Genomic DNA, 21,564 nt, shown 5'->3' with positions numbered 1-21,564 from the left:
TGGTTACAAAATTGACATTTTTTGCACAAAAAGATAGATTCCATTTCATCCAAAACCTTGTTGAAAAACCCAGAAATGTTTTGGGGATTTTTTTTAACTGGAAAATGTTTGGGAGGAGTGGTTTCTGAAGAACTCCCCAAAATTGTAAGCAAAAAATTTGATGAAAGAAATCAATGTTTTTGCTGGAATTTTTCCACAGGGTAAAAAAAAGAAACATTTCCTGATCTGGTATCTCTGTGCCACGGCTGCCTTCTGTGACCTCTGTACGTCCCTGCTAACCCTGGTTCAGATCCGTACTGCTCAGCTGTGGGTCTCTGGTACTATGATGGGTAACAGCTAGTACTGCCCTCCCTGACTGCTCTATGATCAACCACCTCTGGGGCAGGCAAGCTGGGGCTGAAATTAAATCATGGTGCAAATCAGCCACTCAAAATCCTCCCAGTGATCAAAATCTGACTGCAGTTTTAGTTGCAGTTCTGCTCTATGGAGCTGGCTAAGCCAGAGGTTCCCATTCTGTGGCCTGTGGACAGCTAGCTGTCTCCTCCTCCACGTGATTGCCGCAGGGCCGTCCTCCTGGGTGGGGTGCTGTCAGGACAGGCGCTGCGCTATTGGAGCCCGCTGCTCGGGTCTGAGTTACCGACTGCTGTTGGCTTTTACCTGCATGCCTGGCTGGCTCGGGACTGGCTCTTTTCATTTTCTTGCCTGGCGACTTCACCGCAACGATGTGGTTCACGTATATGTCGCTCATTTCCATGGCCCCGTCCTGCAGCTAGGTCCGGCCACACGCAGCCTTCCACGAGCTGTCTCTCCAACTCTGAGCCCGGTGACACAACGTAGCATCTCATTTCAACAACTGGCCCAGTGGCGCAATCTCAGGCAGCGTCAGAGCCGGGGGGGGGAAGCCAATGGGGCTGCATTTCTGATCCGCTGCTGCTGGGCCCATGAGCAAAGGACTAACCAGACCTTCTCCTGACCGTGCTGCTCCTCGGAGAGCAGGCGCCTGGGAGCTGCTGTTCAAACTGGCAACACCTCGAGGTGCGAAGCGACAGGGCAGGAGTGAAAACCACTGCAGATCCGGGGGAGGGATTCTCCAGCCCAGGCTGAGAAATGACCCAAACAAAGGGTGAGAATTTCAAGACATCAGCTGGGGGAGAAGTTGGGATGAGATGGGAAATCGGATCCCCTGGGGCTCTTTGGATCAGGATCTGTATCTCCATGGTGAACTGGCCCAGTGTGGTTTCTATCATTTATTAGGTGTATTACAGTAGTGCCTTGGCACCCCAGTCATGGACCAGGATCCCACTGGGCTGGGTTTGTATATTATTAAGTGTATTACGGTAGCACCTAGGAGTCCCAGTCATGGACCCAGACCCCAGCGTGCTGGGCACTGCACATACGCAGACCCAGGAGACAGTTCCTGCCCTAGTCTCAGAATCCCATCTCCAGGTCCTGGCCTCTCCTCCGAGCACCTCCTTACACCGTGAGCACCTTAGGGCAGGGACTCAGGCCTGCTTCCCTCCTCACCATCACTGGCATCAACCGGGCGTGACTCCGTTGCACTCAGCGGGGATTTTCCCACATGAAACCTGTGTGCAAGCAACGCAAATCCCTAGCTCCCAGGCAGCGCTTTCTATCAGCAGATCTCAAAGCAGTTTACAAGGGGGTTGGTATTGTTAAACCCATTTTACAGCTCGGGAAACTGAGGCATGGAAGGTGAAGTGACTTGCCCCATGTCACCCTGCAGGCCATTGGCAGAGCCAGGACTGGAACTGAGCTCTCCGAGTCCCAGTCTAGGCCACGCTGTTTCCCCATAGGGTGGGCAGCCTTACGACTGGGACTCAGCAGACCAGCAAAACAAGAGATGACTGAAGTTCTGGGGCAATCCTGACTAAGATCGAGCCCCTTGATTCCAGTCTCGTGCCCCCCGATGCCTCGTAAAACGTTCCATGCTGTCTCAGTGTGTCTGACTTCAGGACAGTCGTGTCTCTGGTAGCAGCTGGTCTAAGGGCAGCAGGCCACATTGTGGCATGGGGACCAGTGGGTAGAACACAGGACTCCTGGGATCAATTCTTGATTCATGACTTGGGAAGCAGGTTCCTCCATCAGTAGTGCTTTGTAATGAGCTGCCAGGTGTGTTTATGTCACCACTGCCCTGTACAGGGCCTATGACACATGGTCAACAGCTCTGTTCCCTCCTGTCACTCAGGTTGCAGGAGCCTGGACTTATTGGATCTTTCCTCATTGCCTCCAGCAAGTTCCAGCTCAGATGTGCACATGTCCAGTAGCAGCATGGTGCTGTCACCTGGCCTGGAAATCCCACCTCTGATTGGCTGGAGCAGTGACATCACTTCCTGAAAAACTCCTGGTAGGGGGTGGAACTTCCAAGTTTAGTGTCCATCCCCCGCCCTTGTGTCTAGCCCCAAGGCAGAACCTCACATCCTGGCTTTGGTGGCATATGAGACCCCCGTCCCCGCTGGGTGAAGATCCCAGCTCCCCACGCAGGGATTCCATCACGTTAGTGGTTCCCCCAAGCCCTGTCACCGCCTGGGAGCAGCTTGCAAGAGCCAGGGCCAATTTCCCCATAGGTGGAGTGTGGTGCAAGGGTCACAGGAAATTGCACGGCACAGAGTTACACAATGAGCTGTGTACTGAACAAGGGAAGTGACATGGGAGGATGGGGGGAACCAGCAGCACTAGGTGCGTTTGTGTTTCTGGGGCTACCCCTCCCTGGAGATGCCCCTGCTCCCCAGCATCTGCCTGCCCCAGCTCTCTTCTCCCACAATCCTATTGGCCTGCCTGCCCCCTGAATGTGCGGTTCCCATGCAGCCTGCCTCCCCACGAATAACCCAGTCTCATCATGCCGCAATATTCTCCCCAGGCCAGGGACACCCGGCTGGGCTTTGAGGATACTCCTGGCTGAAGAACAAGCACAGAGTCACTTAAGTTTGGTCCCCTTTCGAAATGGCCAGCGCCTCCCATTGCTCTAAACTGGACTGAAGCCAGGGCTTCTCTCAGTCACAATCAGAACAGAATAACAGCCACACTGGGTCAGATCAGCGGGCCATCCAGCCCAGTATCCTGGCTTCCCACAGCGGCCAGTGCCAGGAGCTTCCAAGGGAACGAACAAAACAGGGCAGTTACTGAGTGATCCATCCCCTGTCGTCCAGTCCCAGCTTCTGGCAGTCAGAGGCTAGGGACACTCAGAGCGTGGGGTTGCCTCCCTGACCAACTTGGCTCACAGCCATCGATGGACCTATCCTCCAGAAACTTCACTCAATCTATTTTGAACCCAGTTACCTATTTAGCCTTCGCAACAGCCCCCGGCACCGAGTCCCACAGGCTGACTGCGCTGGGTGACGAAATACTTCCTTAGGTTTGTTCTGAAGCGGCTGCCTCGTAATCTCATTGGGTGACCCCTGGTTTTGTGTGACGTGCAGGAGTCAGTAACACCTCCTTACTCACTTTCTCCACACTAGTCATGATTTGCCAGACCTCTAGCACATCCCCCAGAGCTGTCTCTTTTCCAAGATGAACAATCTTAGGCTTTTTAATCTCTCCTCACACGGAAGCTGTTCTATTCCCGTAACCACTTTTGTTGCCTTCCTCTGTGCCTTTTGCAATTCTAATATATCTTTTTGGAGCTGGGGTGACCAGAGCGGCAGGCAGTATTCAACGTATGGGCGCACCCTGGATTTACAGAGTGGCAATGGGATATTTACTGTCTTGTTATCTGTCCCTTTCCTAATGGCTCCTACCATTCTGTTCACTTTTTGGACTCCCACCATTTCTACACAGCCTTGGCAGAAAGCAGCTCTGTCCCCCCAGTCTCCCTCTCTGCTCCCCACCCTTCCTGCCCCCAGAGCCTTCCTCCCTGCCCCATAGATTCCCGTGCCCCCTCATAGTCACCTGGAAAGTCCCCATAGAACTGAGCAGTGCACCAGCACTTTTCTGCAGCAGGTTTTGTTTGTTTCTTTTTTGCGCCAGTCTAGTGTTGCCTCAGACACAGGCTGGGTGTGGGGCTGATGCAAACCGATGCTAAGGGGAGAGGCACCCCATCATGTACCTGACCAAGGCGGGAGAACTACGCTGTCATAGACAAGGAGTGCCTGGCCATGTTGTAGGCTCTTAAGAAACTGCAGCTTCATCTGCTTGGTCTGCACTTCATTGTGTACATGGACCACTCGCTTCTGACGTGGTTACACCAGATGAAAGGGGCCTGCGCCAAGTTCATGCAGTGGAGTCTCAGCCTCCAGGATTACGCTATGGAGGTGGTCCATGTTAAGGGGAGTGCCAATGTTATAGCTGATGCTTTGTCACAGAAAGGGGGGCCTGAACTTCCCCAGGTCACCGGCTGAATTGACCCACTTGGTTCAGTCTCGAAGTGGGGAGAGATGTGACGGAGTGGAGATCATAGAATCATAGAAACATAGAGTTGGAAGGGACCTCAGGAGGTCATCTACTCCAACCCCCTGCTCAGAGCAGGATTAACCTCAGCTACATAATCTCAGCGAGGGTTTTGTCAAGACGCAGCTTAAAAATCTCTAAAGACGGAGATTCCACCACCTCCCTAGCTAACCCATTCCAGTGCTTCACCACCCTCCTAGTGAAAAACTTTTTCCTAGTGTCCAACCTAGACCTCCCCAACTGCAACTTGAGACCATTGCTCCTTGTTCTGTCATCTGCCAACACTGGGGTGTGCTTCCTTGAAATTACATTCATGTGTAAAGAGCAAAAGGCTCAAGAGAAATTATGTTCATGGTAGACACACCCAAAGACATTAGGTAAATAAGGTAGATGAGGCTTTCTTTACTCAACTAGGGAAAGTTTCCAGTTCACAGGACCTGATTCTCATGGGAGACTTCAATCACCCTGACATCTGCTGGAAGAGCAATACAGCAGAGCACAAACAATCCAGGAAGTTTTTGGAGAGTGTCGCAGACAATTTCCTGGTGCAAGTGCTGGAGCAACCCACTAGGGGCCGTGCTTCTCTTGACCTGCTGCTCACAAACAGGGAAGATTTGGTTGGGGAAATAGAAGTGGGTGGCAACCTAGGCAGCAGTGACCATGAGATGGTCAAGTTCAGGATCCTGACAAAAGGAAGAAAGGAGAACAGCAGGATATGAAGCATGGACTTCAGAAAAGCAGACTTTGACTCCCTCAGGGAGCTGATGGGCAGGATCCACTGGGAGGCTAATATGAGGGGGAAAGGAACCCAAGAGAGCTGGCTGTATTTTAAAGAGACCTTATTGAGGGCACAGGAGCAAACCATCCCGATGTGCAGAAAGAATAGCAAATATGACAGATGACCAGCTTGGCTTAACAAAGATGTCCTTGGCGAACTTAAACGCAAAAAAGAAGCTTACAAGAAGTGGAAGCTTGGTCAGATGGCTAGGGAGGATTATAAAAACGCTCCTCGAACATGCAGGAATGAAATCAGGAAGGCCAAACCACAATTGGAGTTGCAGCTAGCAAGGGACGTGAAGGGGAACAAGAAGGGTTTCTACAGGTATGTTGCCAACAAGAGGAAGATTAGGGAAAGTGTGGGCCCCTTAGAGAATGAGGGAGGCAACTTAGCGACAGAGGATGTGGAGAAAGCTGAGGTACTCAATGCCTTTTTTGCCTCTGTCTTCACAGACAAGATCAGCTCCCAGACTACTGCACTGGGTGGCACAGAATGGGAAGGAGGCGAACATCCCGCAGTGCTGAAGGAACGGGTTCAAGTCTATTTAGAAGGATTGGACATACACAAGTCCATGGGGCTGGATGCAATGCACCCGAGGGTGCTGAGGGAGTTGGCTGAGGTGATTTCAGAGCCATTGGCTATTATCTTTGAAAGCTCGTGGCAACAGGGGAGGTCCCTGAGGACTGGAAAAAAGCAAATCTAGTGCCCATCTTCAAAAAAGGGAGGAAAGAGGATCCAGGGTACTACAGACCGGTCAGCCTCACCTCAATCCCTGGAAAAATCATGAAGCAGGTCCTTAAGGAATCCATTTTAAGGCACTTGGAAGAGAGGAAGGTGATCAGGAACAGTCAACACGGATTCACCCAGGGAAAGTCATGCCTGACCAACCTGATTGCTTTCTATGATGAGGTGACTGGCTCTGTGGATGTAGGGAAGGCGGTGGATGTGATATACCTTGACTTTAGCAAAGCTTTTGATACGGTCTCTCACATTCTATGATTCTATCTTGCTAGAAAGTTGCAACATCACAAAGCTTTATTTCTTAGAATGCAGAACAATAACTCACAAAAACCAAAACCAGAGAGAGACAAAACAGGTTGCTCCCTACAGCAGTGAGGTACAACTCAACCCATCTTACCCTACATAAGAACGGCCATACTGGGTCAGAGGAACGGTCCATCTAGTCCAGTATCCTGTCTTCTGACAGTAACTATTGCCAGGTGCCTCAGAGGGAATGAAACAGAACAGGCAATCATCAAGTGATCCATCCTGTCCCCCATTCCCAGCCTCTGGCAAACAGTGATTTTTGCCCATCCAGCTAATAGCCATCATGGACCTATCCTTCATGAACTTATCTAGCTCTTTTTTGAACCCTAGAATCATAGAATCATAGAATATTAGAGTTGGAAGGGACCTCAGGAGGTCATCTAGTCCAACCCCCTGCTCAAAGCAGAACTAACCTCAGCTATATCATCCCAGCCAGGGCTTTGTCAAGCCTCAGCTTAAAAACCTCTAAAGATGGAGTTTCCACCACCTCCCTAGGTAACCCATTCCAGTGCTTCACCACCCTCCTAGTGAAAAACTTTTTCCTAATGTCCAACCTAGACCTCCCGCCATGCAACTTTAGACCGTTGCTCCTTGTTCTGTCATCTGCCACCACCGAGAACAGCCTAGCCTAGCCCCATCCTCCCTGGGACCGCCTTTCAGGTAGTTAAAGGCCGCTATCAAATCCCTCCTCATTCTTCTCTTCTGCAGACTAAACAAGCCCAGTTCCCTCAACCTCTCCTCATAAATCCTGTGCTCCAGCCCCCTAATCATTTTTGTTGCCCTCCGCTGCACTCTCTCCAACTTGTCCACATCCTTTTTGTAGGGGGGGGCCCAAAACTGGACACAATATTCTAAATGCGGCCTCACCAATGCCGAATAGAGGGGAATAATCACTTCCCACGACCTGCTGGCAATGCCCCTCCTAATGCAGCCCAATATGCTATTAGCCTTCTTGACAACCAGGGCACACTGCTGACTCATATCCAGGTTCTTATCCACTGTTACCCCCAGGTCCTTTTCTGCGGAACTGCTGCCTACCTCGTTGGTCCCCAGTCTGTTGCTGTGCATGGGATTCTTCTGTCATGAGTGCAAAACTCTGCACTTGTCCTTGTTGAATCTCATCAAATGTTTTTGGCCCAATCCTCCAATTTGTCTAGGTCTGTATCCTATCACTGCCCTCCAGCGCATCTACCACTCCCCCCAGCTTAGTGTCATCTGCAAACTTGCTGAGGGTGCAATCTACCCCATCCTCCAGATCATTAATAAAGATGTTGAACAAAACCAGCCCCAGCAACGACCCCTGGGGCACTCCGCTTGGGACCGGTTACCAGCTAGACATCGAGTCATTGATCACTACCCATTGAGCCCGATGATCTAGCCAGCTTTCTATCCATCTTATAGTCCATTCATCCAACCCATACCTCTGTATCTTCCTGGCAAGAATGCTGTGGGAGACCCTAACAAAAGCTTTGCTAATGTCAAGGTATATCACATCCCCTGCTTTCCTCACATCCACAGAGCCAGTCATCTCATCATAGAAGGCAATCAGGTTGGTCAGGCATGACTTGCCCTTGGCGAATCCGTGCTGACTGTTCCTGACCAACTTTCTCTTTTTCAAGTGCCTCAAAATGGATTCCTTGAGGACCTGCTCCATGCTTTTTCCAGGGACTGGGGGGAGGCTATTCTATTTAAGGGCCTGATTGTGCCTGCCGCGAGTCCAGATTTAGTGCAGCTGCTGAGGAGGGGACTGGGATTTGAGTGCCCGGTGGGGCTCGCTGTGCCCCTGCGGGGGAGGACTGCATAGCTTGCAAATTTGGGGTTGCTCCTGGAAACAAATACGTCTTGGGAAGGAGTTTTTTTCAAGGGCTGAGGCAGGGGAATGCCTCTGTATGTGGATTTTGTATCGTGCGTGTGCTTCTGTACTGTGCTTCCCCATGTTCCCTCACCCCCCAATTTCCCAAACCCTCCCCCTCTCCAATTTACCACTGTCCCCCGGTGTATCCGCTGTAGTACGCCCACTGTGGAACTCAGCTCTTGGAGGGGGAGACCTCATGGCCTTGCACATCCTTCCAGGCGCTGTCCGACCCCGCCCCCCGCTAACGGGATCTCTGTCGCCCCTCTGATGCCTCGTCAGGGCTGGGTCCAGTTGCCCACTGGGGAGGGGCATCTCTCCCTCATCTCTGTTGGCTGCCCTCGGTGCCCCTTATATGGGAGAGGTGGGGGGGACGCACTGCAAACTTCTTCCCTGCCCCGGTGCTACTGGCAGGGGCTGTTGGTGGGGAGAGGGAGACAGAGAACGTGGGCACCCAGGATTTGGTTTATGGCGTATCAGCACTTGGGAGCACGATGTCCTGCCTTACTTCCCCATGCTGGGAGCTGCTAGCAGAGACTGCCCTCCCCCACACCCACAGCCGCCTGCTGTCTCCCCTCTGAGTGCCTGTCGCTATGTTTGCTGCCAGCTGTGCCCGGGTCAGTCTCTGTGTCCCATTAGTATAATTACAGGTGTCCCCTCAGCCCAGGCGTTCCATAGCCAAGCCCATTGCCATGGAAATGAGGTCCAGGCCACTACCCCCATCCCTCCCTGCAACTGCTTTTCATCCTAGACACACATCAGTGATTTCTTTCTTTTTTTTTTTTTTTGTTTCCTTCGCTGACTGTGGAGAGATGCCAGCTGGGCCTGGGTCACAGGCTGGGCAGCTCAGTGGTGGGGCAGACAATGGGTTCACTCACTGATTGCATTATGCGGCAGGCGTGACGTACACAGCCTCTATAATACAGGCAACTTGTTGATTTTTACAGCTAAAATGTACCATTATGATCATCTCATCTGACCCCCTGCGCAGCATCACATGGGTCAGAAAGCCTGGCCTGGTCATTCCAGCATCCAGCCAAACAGCTTCCGGCCAGACTAGAGCAAGTCTTTCAGAACAAGACATCTAGTCTTGCTTGAAAGCCTTCGTTGATAGCCTGTTGATTTTCCAGCACTAAATTGATTCCCCCCTGACCAATAACAGTCCAGGTTTGCCAGTTTCCAGATGGCAATCGCCAGTAATTTCTCTATAGTCAGTGCAAATGCCCACCCCATCATATGCCCCATCAAATGCCCATCAAATGCCCGCCCCATCATATGCAGCCGTCCCGTGAATAGCTCGGAAGATGCATCCATTGCATTAACTCTCCACCTTTTTTCAACAAATTGTTTTCTGGGGCAAAAATATCGGTTTTGGGGGTTAAAAACGTATTTACTGAATTGGGGTTGAATTCAGCCAACGATTTCAGCTGAGGAAAAGAAAACCTGAAAAAATCAAAACATTTCATTTTGACTTTTTGATTCAAAACAGTGTTCCCATTTCAAATTTGGCCAATTTTTTTAAATAAGAGGGTGAAAAACACCCTGACCAGCTGAATCGAAATGAAAAATGGGGGGGAAATTCATTTCCAATTGACCAAACTGTTTCGTTCAACTGGAAATAAATAAAAAACAGGAAAAAAATGTTTTGAGACTGTTTGAAATATTTCAGTTGATTTGAAACAAAAGGGACCTGAGTTTTTAGATTTGATGAAATATTAGAAAAAATGTTTTCAGTTCAAATGGAACTAGATTTTTTTTTTTTTAATACATTATTTTCTCAACTTTGTCTGCCCATTTTCAGTAGCCTGTGCCTGTGGATTCTGGCCTTGCATTTACCCCCCCAAAAATGGTTTGCCTTGTCTTTAAATGAACAAGAAAACAAAGCTGTTCTGTGTTGCATCTTCATTTTCAGCAGTAAGTTTGAAAATGGCCTGCAGAACTTTTTCAAGTAAAACCTTCCAGATCAGAAAACCTCCCCACCCTTCAGGCTACAAAAATTCATTCTTTATCCCAGGCTGATCCTGGAGAATGCAGCACATCCCAAAGGAATCTGTTCCAATGCTTACCTCTCATGTTAGCCAATTGCATCTGATTTCCAACCTGCCTCTCTTTGCGTCCCAGCTGTCAGATCTCACCCTGCCTTTGTCTGCTGCGGGGAAGAAAACTCCATAAGGAGTGCAATTTCAGCCAGGATCTTTTTAGCTGAAGCTAATATATTCATGCTACAATAGCAAACCGCTTCCCACTGAATCCCAAAAGCCCCCATCAGACGCTGGGAACAGCCAGCGTCTCCCTTGATAGCTACAGTGCTGTGATGTGTTAATATGAAAAACCTGCAGCAGATGGAAAGTGTATATGACAATGCATTGGATTTAATATCAAAACAAACACCAACAAAACAATGGTTTAGTGACAATTTAAGGTGACAGCAGGATCCCACCCCACCCAGCCCAAACCTTAAAAGCAGAGAAACGACAAGAAAAAGGGAAAAGTGCATAATAATAATTAATAATTCCTAGCCCTTATATAATCCTGCCCATCAGTCCATCTCAACGTGCTTTACAAAGGAGGTACGTATTATTATCCCGTCTTGTTGATGGTGAAACTAAGGCACGGAGCAGGAAACAGACCTGTCCTAGGTCACCCAGTTTCAGAGTTGGGAGTTGAGGTTCTAATCCCAGGCCCGTAGGCTCTCCACGAGACCACACCTGTCTTTAGTGCCTAATTCACTGAGGTGCTTGTGTAAAACCTACCAGGCGCCTAGCTGCATCTTTAGGCACCTGAATACCTTTGTACGTCTGGCCCTACGTCCCCTGCCACACTGTGACACTGCACCGCAGCAGAGAGATGGCTGGGAGTTTGCTGCAGCTGCTGCACGAGTGGCTGCTGTTAGATCACAGGCCCTAGACGTGTGTGGTTTCAAATTCTTGGTTCGATCCCCACCCCAGTCACATTACATTTGCTTCCTTCACCTTGCCCCTATCGCTGCCCTCAATGCACTCCAGCACGCTGGGCATCTCCCCCTTCCGAGCAATGCATGCCCCTGCATTATCCGACTCGCCCGCTCACGCAGAACCTGAATGACGGCGGGGGGTGAGGGCTAGCACCTCTGCAGTGGAAACAATGTGGGGCCTGATCAGGGGTCCCGGCTCGGCATGCTGTTCCGCTGCCCATCCTGGGAACCAACATTCCCTGTGAACACCCCCTCTGCGGGGAGCAAAGCAGGCTGGAGTGGCCGCTGCAGTGCCTGGGAGCAGGCCAAGGAGCAGGCAGGAACTGGAGTGATGAGGCCAGGGCTGGGAGCAGCTATCCCCCCCGATTGGCGAGAAAGACTTGAACCGCTGGGACTCTCTTCCCAGGCTGGAGCATAGGGGCCCAAGTCACAATTGCCCTGCCCCACATGCCCCCCCCTCAAAGTCCCCCCATGCCAGGGGCTCTGTCTGCCCCTCCATTGCCCCACTCCCTCATACCAAGGCCCCCCATTCTGTCCCCCATGCCAGGGGTCTCTCTGCGTCATCCATTTCCCCATCTCGGCACCAAAGAAGCTCCCCAGCCATGGGATTGTGACATCAAAGGCAAATCAGCCAATCACCACCTCTCTTGTTGCCACGCCTCCCCAGTGGGAGTGTGCCCTCAGAGGCAAATCAGCCAATCAGCTGTATTGGTAGCAATCAGGCCTTTCTGGTTCCCCAGCTGCCCCCAAAATCCAGAGGATTCTTCCTACAGGTGCCTCGAACATTCCCTGAAATTTGGGAACTGTTTGGACGCTGCCATCAAAGCTGATCGGATTCCAGGCAAACGGACCAAGAGAGAAATGCCATCAAATGGAGGGTGAGGCCTCACTTCACCTGGCCAATAATAACGATGCTGCAGAAACAAGGCAATCTTGCAACATTGAGATTTAAGGGCAGCTTGCCACAGCATATGCCACTCTTTGCTAATAGGCACCATTATCTCAGGATGATGGTAAATGGTGCCAATATTAACCAATTAACGAGTGGCGGAAGCAGCCATATCCTCTAACGAAGAGAAACTCAAGAACGCTTTTTTTGCTCTTCTGAAGAGCTCATTTGCGTTTACACGATGCTCCTCACGGCTCAGTTCAATTATGAAATTTAGCCCTCTCCCTGATTGAAGGATGACACGACTCTAATTATCAGGCCGGCTCTCCGCTCGTTCTGAGACACAGCCCCTGCTTTTCCTGTCTGCTGTAACTCACGCCCATTGCGCCATGGATTAGCATGCAGCATTCATTCCTGCTGAGAACTCTTCCTAATTAACTGACAACTGATCAGTCGCTTCGTCTAGATTGCGTGCGTTCTTCTGACAACAACAACAACAACAACACTCTGTCTCTAGGAGTATGTCAGCTGCCCTGGGCTCATGCAGCCGGGCTAAAAATCAGAGTGTAGAGGTTCAAGGTCCGGCTGGAGCCCAGGCTCTGAGACCTTTCCACCTTGCTGGGTTTTCGAGCCCAAACATCTCCAGGGTTGTGAACCCTGCAGCCAGAGCCCCGTGAGCCTGGGTCAATTGACTCTCTGAGACTCAGCGCCGCTGGTTTTTCTTTGCAGGGTAGTAAACAGGGGAGGGTCCCAGAGCCCAGCCTGAATGTCAACACAGCAATTTTTAGCCCCAGAGCCCAAGCCCTGCAAGACCAAATCACCTGACCAGGCCAGCTGCGGCCAGGCCGTGGGGCTTTTATGCCGTGTAGACATACCCAGAAAGGGTTAGATGTAAAAGCCAGACAAGACCACACTGGGCACCTAGACTGACGTCCGTTGCCGCACAGGCCAGAGAATTTCACCCACAATTCACCCAATAACCTGTGGTTGAACTGGAGCGTATGATCTTTTCGAAAAAGATGTCCCGTCTGGATCGAAGGATAAATGGAGAATGCTGTGTCTGCATGGTCTTATCTGCATAGGCCAGGTCTTATCTAAAAACCATGGACTAAATAGAGAACTGGATCGATGATTTATTACAACCATTTATAACCTATTACAATCCCGCTCCCTCCAGCCTTTCCTCCACATGATTGGAGTGGAGTTAACAGACCACTTCACCTTGAATGGGCCCTTGAAATATGTGTTAACTACTTATGCAACAATCTGTTCCCTCTTGGATTTCTCTGTGACACTCTGAGTACGTTTCCCAGACCTAAAGAAGAGCTGTCTTTTTTCTCTCACCAACGGAAGCTGGTCCAATAGAAGATATTCCCTCACCTACCTTGTCTCTCTGATACCCTGGGACCAACATGGCTACATTGTTACACTGCATACAGAAGCCACAGGGCTCAATTAGATCTGCTGAATTCAGAGTTTAGTCGTTTCCACGTTTTTAGAAGAGTTTCCAGATAACAGAGGCAAGAAGCTGAATTTTCTTAGCATTTACCAAGGAATTTGACAGAGAAACGCAGGGGGCAGAGGTGGGGGAAAGAGATAAACCGATGAAGTCCAATAGAGCAAAGCTTTTCAAATGCCCACAGGCTTTTCAGCTTGCTAGTGCGAGGAAATTCTAATGCTGAATAAAGCTCTCCCTGGATTTCCTTCCTCAGTGTTTACCATGTAAACCCCCCAGAAGATCAGAAGGGCATGAATAGTTAATTGTCTATTGTAAACCAAAGTACCGTTATTAACTGATTATTACGGGGGAGCCTTCGGGCTAACCCAGGGGTCCTACCTTTGGCTGCCTCCAGTCCCCTCCGCTGGAGTCTCTGGCTGGCTCCTCTCTGCAGTTTCCCCCCCAAGGCCACGTGGTGGGCAGGTACCACCTGGATCCTAGTGCCATGTGTGGGGAACGAGGGTCTCCCTGTACAGTTCTGGGATGCCCAAGGAGGTGACCCTGGCTGGGCCCCATTTTATCCCCTTTCCCCCAGTACAGCACCTGCTTTGCCTGCTTCTGCATCTGCCTGAGCTATTCAGTATTATTCTTATTCATGTGCATCCTAAACCCAGCTGCGATTGGAGCCCCATTGCGTCAGGCACTGGCTATCATAAGAGACAGTCTCGGCCCCCCCAAAGAACACATAATATAAATGAGACTGAGAGTGGGAGGGGAAACTAAGGCACACAGTGGGGATAGGACCTGCCCAAGGTGACCTAGCCGCTCAGGGCCAGGACTGGAGCCCAGAGTCTATGTGTGTTCATAGAATCATAGATGATTAGGAGTGAAAGGGATCTCAGGAGATCATCTAGTTCAACACCCTGCTCAAAGCAGGACCAAACCAACTAAACCATCCCAGCCAGGGCTTTGTCAAGTCAGGCCTTAAAACCTCTAAGGCTGGAGATTCCACCACCTCCCTAGGTAACCCATTCCAGTGCTTCACCATCCTCCTAGGGAAAAAGCTTTTCCTAATGTCCAACCTAAACTTCCCCTACTGCAACTTGAGCCATTGCTCCTAGTTTTGTCATCTGCCACCTGAGAACAGCCCAGCATCATCCTCCCTGGAACCCCCTTCAGATAGTTGAAGGCCACTATCAAATCCCCCCTCACTTTTCTCTTCTGCAGACTAAACAAGCCCAGTTCCCTCTGTGACACGCTGTACCCCAAGTACACCCTTATAGCGTGTATCATTCATGTTCACCCTTGCAGTGTAACTATGTATTGTCTGATGCAAGGTATGTCATGTGAGGTGTTTTTGGAATGCTCATGACATACTGAACATTATTGTTGTGGTAGCATATTTCCTGCACTGTCAGACACGTGTGCAGACATGAAACTCTGCTACGTCATATCCCCAAATGTGTCTCTCCCATGGCTTGAATAGATGCAGACAAACACAAAGCCAAGGTTCTACATCCAGCAGAGGCATGCATACAGGAACAATGGTCTGGCCGAAGCACCTTTGAACACTTTGACTCAAGTGGAAGAAATCATGCCCATTGCCGGACATGGCCAATCACCTGAGTCCAGGGTGTCGAGGAAACTTGTTAAACAAAAGAGGCATCTTTGTCTCATTGCTGTCCCTTGGAATCCATCTTCTAAGCAACATCAAGGACTGACAGCTTCCCGGAAGTGGGGAGGGTTGCAAGAGGCATCGCAGCCAGCTGTGGGTAAGCTAACATCACAGACTGAACAGTTACTGCAATATCAATCTTAGTTTAGGATGCGAGTTATCTTTTAGTTGATTGTGACCAGCTCCTTGACGCATTATTAATCTCTTGATTTATATTAATCTGATTTATGATCACTTAAAATCTTGCTGTAGTCAATAAATGTATTTGTCTGTTTTAGCTAAAACAGTGCATGTGGATTGAGTGTGTGCAGAGACCTCACTTAGAGTGACGGAGCTGGTGCATAGCAATTTCTTTGATAAATTGACGGACAAATGTAAATGAGCGTGCAGGGTGAGGTGTTCAACACTGAACCCTGCAAGACGGCAGTTCCCAGGGTTGCATCTGGGGCTCGGGGTGTTAGCTGAGGCTCAGTCTCATGAGCAGCTGGCCAGAAGCGCTCCTTCACTAAGTCAGGGACCGATTGCTCACAGGAGGTTGGGTATGGGCTGACCCAGGAGTGGGTGGTTCACACAGCAAAGTGGAGGAAGTTGGGGCCCAGGAGTGAGGAATTGGGGTGACACAGCTACAGTCACACGCTCAGTCTCTCTTCTTCTGATCAGCTGTGTGTCATAGGCTCTATCCAGGGATTCTTGGTTAGTTCAAGTGGCAGGCGACTAGGGCTTTGAAGCAGTGGCTGCATTCTCTTCCCTGGCCTTGTCACGTAGTTCAAAACGTCCCTGATGTGCAGCACTGCACTACTTGTGAAGCCCCAGACAGTAAGAGCTCCCGTCCAGGGATAGTGATAAATCACCAGGTTCCAAGGTGGTGGGTGTATACAGCCTGATCTGCCGTGTTCCTGTGTTAGGGAGGAAGGCCATTGTGCAGTTTTAACAGGTGTTGAAATCCCATTCACATCCGCCCTCTCTGCGGGGTAGGTCCATTTTTCATCAGCCTGTTAAAGATTGCTTCCTACAGGAGAAAATAAAACCCTCTGGCACATAATACCTGGCAGGATAACAATGTGGAGTATACCTAACAGCAATGAGGTGGAGAGGCAGACTCTAGGGACTAGAACCCAGCTGTGGGATTCAAATGATCTACATTGTATTCCTTGATCTGGGGGGAGTGGGGTCTAGTGATTAGAGTTGGAGGGGGCTGGGAGCCAGGACTCCTGGGTTCTATTCCCAGCTCTGAGAGGGGAGTGGAGTCTCGTGATTAGACAGGGGAAACTGGGAGTCAAGACTGTCTCTGGGTTTGCTGTAGGCTTATTATGTTATAGGGTAATCAGTTCACCTCTCTGTGCCTCAGTTTCCCCATCAGTAAAATGGAGAAAATTATTAAGTGTATCATGGCAGCACTGACATCCCAGCCAGAAAGAGGGCCCCATTATGCCAAGCGCTGCACAGACACAGGGTGAGACACAATCACTGCCCCAAAGAGCTCACAGTCTGACAAAGGAAGGGTCATTATCCCCATTTTACAGATGGGGAAACTGAGGCATTGTGCAATGAAAGGACTTGCCCAAGGTCATACAGGGGGTCTGTGGCAAAGCTGGGACTTGAACCCAGGTCTGCTGAGTTCCAGCCTAGTGCCTAAAGGAATGGAAAGAAAAACACTAATTCCTCACCTCTGAGCAGGCAGTGCGAGGGTTAATTCATTAGCACTGAACGCTCTAGGGACACAGGAGGCATTAGAGAGCAATGATCCCAGTATAAGTCATTGTTATTACGGGCGACTGAAAAAACAGTACAAAAAGTTGCCTCCAATTTTTAAAAAAAATTACTCATTTCCGAGCGTTTATACTTTAAAATACAGCTCGTCGAAAAGTCCAGACATTTTAAACACCATTTTCCATTAACACATTTTTTTTTGGAGTGGGGGGGTAGCAAAAAATCGATTTGGGGACACAAATGTGCATGAAAAAGGAAATTTGCTACCCCGCTGTCATGATTACACTCCACTGGGTGCCAGCACTACCTCATTATTGCCTTCTGTGATGAGGTGACTGGCTCTGTGGATGTAGGGAAAGTGATAGACATGATATACCTTGACTTTAGCAAAACTTTTGATACAGTCTCCCACTGTATTCTTATCAGCAAGTTCCAGAAGTATGGGTTGGCTGAATGGTCTATAAGATGGATAGAAAGCTGGCTAGATCCTTGGGCTCAATGGGTAGTGATCAACGACTCAATGACTAGTTGGCAGTGGGTAACAAGCGGAGTGCCCCGGGGGTTGGTGCTGGGGCTGGTTTTGTTCAACATCTTCATTAATGATCTGGAGGATGAGGTGGATTGCACCCTCAGCAACTTTACATACGACACTAAGCTGAGGGGAGAGGAAGATACGCTGGAGGGCAGGGATAGGATACAGAGTGACCTAGACAAATTAAAGGATTGGGCTAAAAGAGATCTGATGAGGTTCAACAAGGACAAGTGCAGAGTCCTGCACTTAGGACAGAAGAATCCCATGCACTGCTACAGACTGGGGACCGATGGGCTAGGCAGCAGTTCTGCAGAAAAGGACCTGGGGGTTACAGTGGACAAGAAGCTGGATATGAGTCAACAGTGTGTCCTTACTGCCAAGAAGGCTAACAGATGCTGCATTAAGAGCATTGCCAGCAGATCACGGGAAGTGATTATTCCCCTCTATTCAGCACTGGTGAGGCCACATTTGGAGTATTGTGTCTAGTTTTGGGCCCTCCACTACAGAAAGGATGTGGACAAATTGGAAAGAGTCCAGTGGAGGGCAAAAAAAATAATTAGGGGGCTGGAGCACAGGACTTATGAGGAGAGGCTGAGAGTGTGACCCGTCCCGTGCCCAGGGTAGCCAACTGATAATGCCAAGGTCAGGGCAGCTGTAAAAGGAGAGCAGATTCTCCCAGCACTGGTGGGTGACACTGAAGGCAGACTTCCCAACTAGCCACAAACTGAGCCTCTGAATCCCCACAGAAGCCAGTACACAAACACACACAGCCCCCTTTACTGCATTTCAGCTTCTGGCTCCCAAATCAGCACTGGGTCCAGTAAAGAGACCAGTTATTTAAACTCTCTGCTCTTTATTAAAAAGGTTCCCTCTGACCCCAAAGGGTCAGCCACAGCACCAGAGCAATGTAAATTTGGATCTTACCTAAAATACCACACTGCCAGCCAATCCTTTAGTAACTCAAACTGTGACTAAGTCCTGAGACTCATTAGGTGATGCTGGCTTCTTTCCCTGGGTCCCTTGCACCTGGGAATGTCTTAATGGGCCATTAAGCAGGCTATTGTTCTGCAGCCATCCTCTTTGAGTCATTACTCAGACAGCACCATTTGAAACACAGATATATCAAATCTATCTATAACTTCCATTTCACACATTACACATGAACATAAGTATCATCATCTGACTTAGCATATTACAACCGTCCTAACAGTACCGACATGGCATATCTCACATGAATTAGTAGGATTCTGACATATTGATGTCAAACAATATAACAAATGCACCCCCCCCCCCCCCATCTACCCAACACGACAGAGAGAACTAGGCTTGTTTAGTCTGCAGAAGAGAAGAGTGAGGGGGGATGTGACAGCAGCCTTTAACTACCTGAAAGGGGGTTCCAGGGAGGATGGGGCTAGGCTGTTCTCAGTGGTGGCAGATGACAGAACAAGGAGCAACAGTCTCAAGTTGCAGTGGGGAAGGTCTAGGTTGGACATTAGGACAAACCTTTTCCCTAGGAGGGTGGTGAAGCACTGGAATGGGTTACCTAGGGAGGTGGTGGAATCTCCATCCTTAGAGGTTTTTAAAGGCCCGGCTTGACAAAGCCCTGGCTGGGATGGTTTAGTTGCGGTTGGTCCTGCTTTGAGCAGGGGGTTGGACTAGATACCTCCTGAGGTCCCTTCCAACCCTCATCTTCTATCATTCTATGATCAGAACTCTTGCTGTCTCACCCCTTCACATCAGAGCACTGCTGGGTGAAAGGCTTTACAGTTTGGGAAGGAGTAGGAGAAGATTTGGATATTTTCACGGCTATTTATTGGTTCACAAACTTTCAAGCAACAGTGGGAATCATTTATAAAGCTTTGCTCAGCCAACTCGGGAAGAAATCCAGCAGCACATGCCATATGTGGCTAATAAATTCAAGGGATCAGATGACTGAGCCAACGTTTGTTACTACAGGATACGTGGCAGGGAAGCCAGATTATTTGCAGTGTGCTGCATTGCTCAGGAGTGTGCCCGTGTTCAGGGTGAGGTGGGGAAGAGGCCAAGGAGAGAAGCAAAGGATTGATTCTGAGCACTGCAGACACAAACGTCCATTATTATGGTAGCCCAACATTTCCTGTGATAAGACTCTGCTGTTAGTTGCTTAGAATTTTGCCTGACTTTACCCATTTCTGAGAATGAGGCTAGAGGAAGATGCATTCTTTTCCGTGTGTGAAATGAATCTTGTGACATTTGAGACACTCTGTCACCTCCAGGCTTTGGATCAGGGACCTGAAATTCGGCTGGGGAGAGGCCTTTGCATGAGGGACAGGCTTTTTGCTCTTCTGGTGAAAATCCACCCAGATTCAAACAGTCTAAGTCTTTGTCCCACACACAGCCCCACGGCACATGACATGGAAAAGCCTTAGTGTCCCCTGCCCATCGGCATGTTCTTACATGTCCTGATGACTCATAAGGTGCAGCCCCTGGGTTCTTTCACTGGATTCATTGTACATTTGAGTTCCCTTGATGTGCCATTGAGCATGCTTAGTGCTGCTACCATCCTGTCTAGGGGTGTCAGCCAGAAACACAGTACAAGTTTGAAATACAAATATTCCAGACATCTTTAGAACTCAGAATACAAAACTGATACATACTGTGGCAAACAGCCGGCTGGCTTCCCCCTAGTGGGTCTCACACTTCTGCCCCTTGTAGTGGGCCAGGGAGTCACCGTGTCCCCCATCTCCCCAGGGAGGTACCTTGCTGTGGCTCCCTCCTGCCGGCTGGGCCCAAGGGTTCTCTCCTTCTCTGTTCCCCTGGCAGAGAAGCACCATCTCCTAGCCCAGAGGCAGTTTCTCCTCCAGCTGCCACAACCCTTCTAGCAGCTCCCTGCACCCAGCAAGGCAGGGTTTAAGTACACCTGGAGTAGCCCTTCATTGGGTCCAGGTGTCTCTAATTGCCCTGCAGCAATCTCTCCTCCGCTTGCAGGAAAAAGGGCTTTTGGCATTCTTGAGCTCACAGCCCGGCCCTGGTATACCCTTTTGTGGCCATCTGGCCTGGCTTTACCACAATACCTATAAACGTGCTTATCAGTTTTAGCATATCACGACTTTTCCATCGGTGCCTTGCATGGCATATCCGATACGATATTTATTGCAATTCTGTAATATTGGGATCATTAATATTATAAATAATCATCCATATTCCACAGAGCATCATACTATAATGCACTGGGAAACTGAAGCCCAAGAGGGAATTAGCAGCAGAACAAGGAATTGAATCCTAGTCGTCCTATTTCGAATCTTGTGTGCTAACAACAGCACCATCCTTCCTTCACTTGGTGCCTCTGTCCTTGTCACCACCAGCTAAAAAATTGTATATTAACTATGCAATAACTAACATGTTAAAAATCTCAAAGCAAGCTGTAATTTAGCACAGGGTGGCTGGTGGAGTTAAAAATACACGTCTCCCTAGTGTAGGCACCAGTTCTTTGTACCAGCACCCCCAGGGAAGGATGTACCCAAAGGGATGATGGGGCACATGGGTTTCCAGGGGGCAGATCTGCACAGCAGAAGAGAGCTGTCAAAAAATGGACTTTCCAACCTGCCCAAAATTTCAACAACAACAAAAAATTGTCCCAAATCAGGATGATATTTCAACACTTTTCACTAAATGAAACTCTGAGGGAGAAATTATTTCAGGGCAATCCAAATGTTCTGATTTTGATAAGTACAAAATATTTCAATTTTGACCCTTGATTTTTTTAATATATAAAAAAGGACAATTGTAAATGAAAAGTTGTTTCAAAACAAAAATCCAAACTGTTTGTTCTGACAATGCTGAAATGCTGACATTTTCAAAACTTTTGACCTTGTTTTGACATTTTCAACAAAAAAAAAAATGTTCCCAAATTTTCTAAGCAAAATTTTATCAAAGCACACAATTTTGCCAAAAATTTCAGTTGAACTAAAATGACATTTTCTGATGGAAAATAATTTTAGCTAAAATTTTCAACCAGCTCTGGGGATTTTTGTCCCCTCCTTGTAACTCCTCTTCATGCCCCTTTTCCCTGGCATTGGGGCTGGCACTGCCCCCTCACCACCAGGTGCACTCCTGGGACTCTAGCACTTTGGGACACAAGGCACTGTCTGAATGCAGGTGATGACAAAGCGGCCACGCAAAGGGACTGCAGACAGAACTGGCCCAGCTACTCACTGCAAACAGATTTATTCAGCCCATTTTGCCACGAACCCATCGCGACCCCAGCAGATTTTCTCAGACGCTGACATTGTTGGCTAAAGGAAGTT

The 21,564-nt window shown here is 49.2% G+C and overlaps 1 long non-coding RNA gene across 1 annotated transcript; it reads right to left on the bottom strand.

The window, feature by feature from the left end:
• Positions 1-8,369: 8,369 nt before the first annotated feature.
• LOC137150663 (uncharacterized) lies at positions 8,370-20,126 on the bottom strand. The gene is made up of 3 exons (XR_010919046.1): positions 20,017-20,126; positions 10,148-10,230; positions 8,370-8,498 (listed from the first exon to the last, which is right to left on the bottom strand). It is a non-coding gene; the product is annotated as an uncharacterized lncRNA (long non-coding RNA).
• Between the last annotated feature and the right edge of the window lie 1,438 nt (positions 20,127-21,564).

Source organism: Emydura macquarii, unplaced genomic scaffold (assembly GCF_026122565.2).
Source record: "Emydura macquarii macquarii isolate MOO-44397 ecotype Brisbane River unplaced genomic scaffold, CSIRO-AGI_Emac_v2 contig_1002, whole genome shotgun sequence".
Classification (NCBI taxonomy): Eukaryota; Metazoa; Chordata; order Testudines; family Chelidae; genus Emydura; species Emydura macquarii.
The sequence above is the reverse complement of the archived record's forward strand: the minus strand, read 5'-3'. Positions and strand labels throughout refer to the sequence as shown.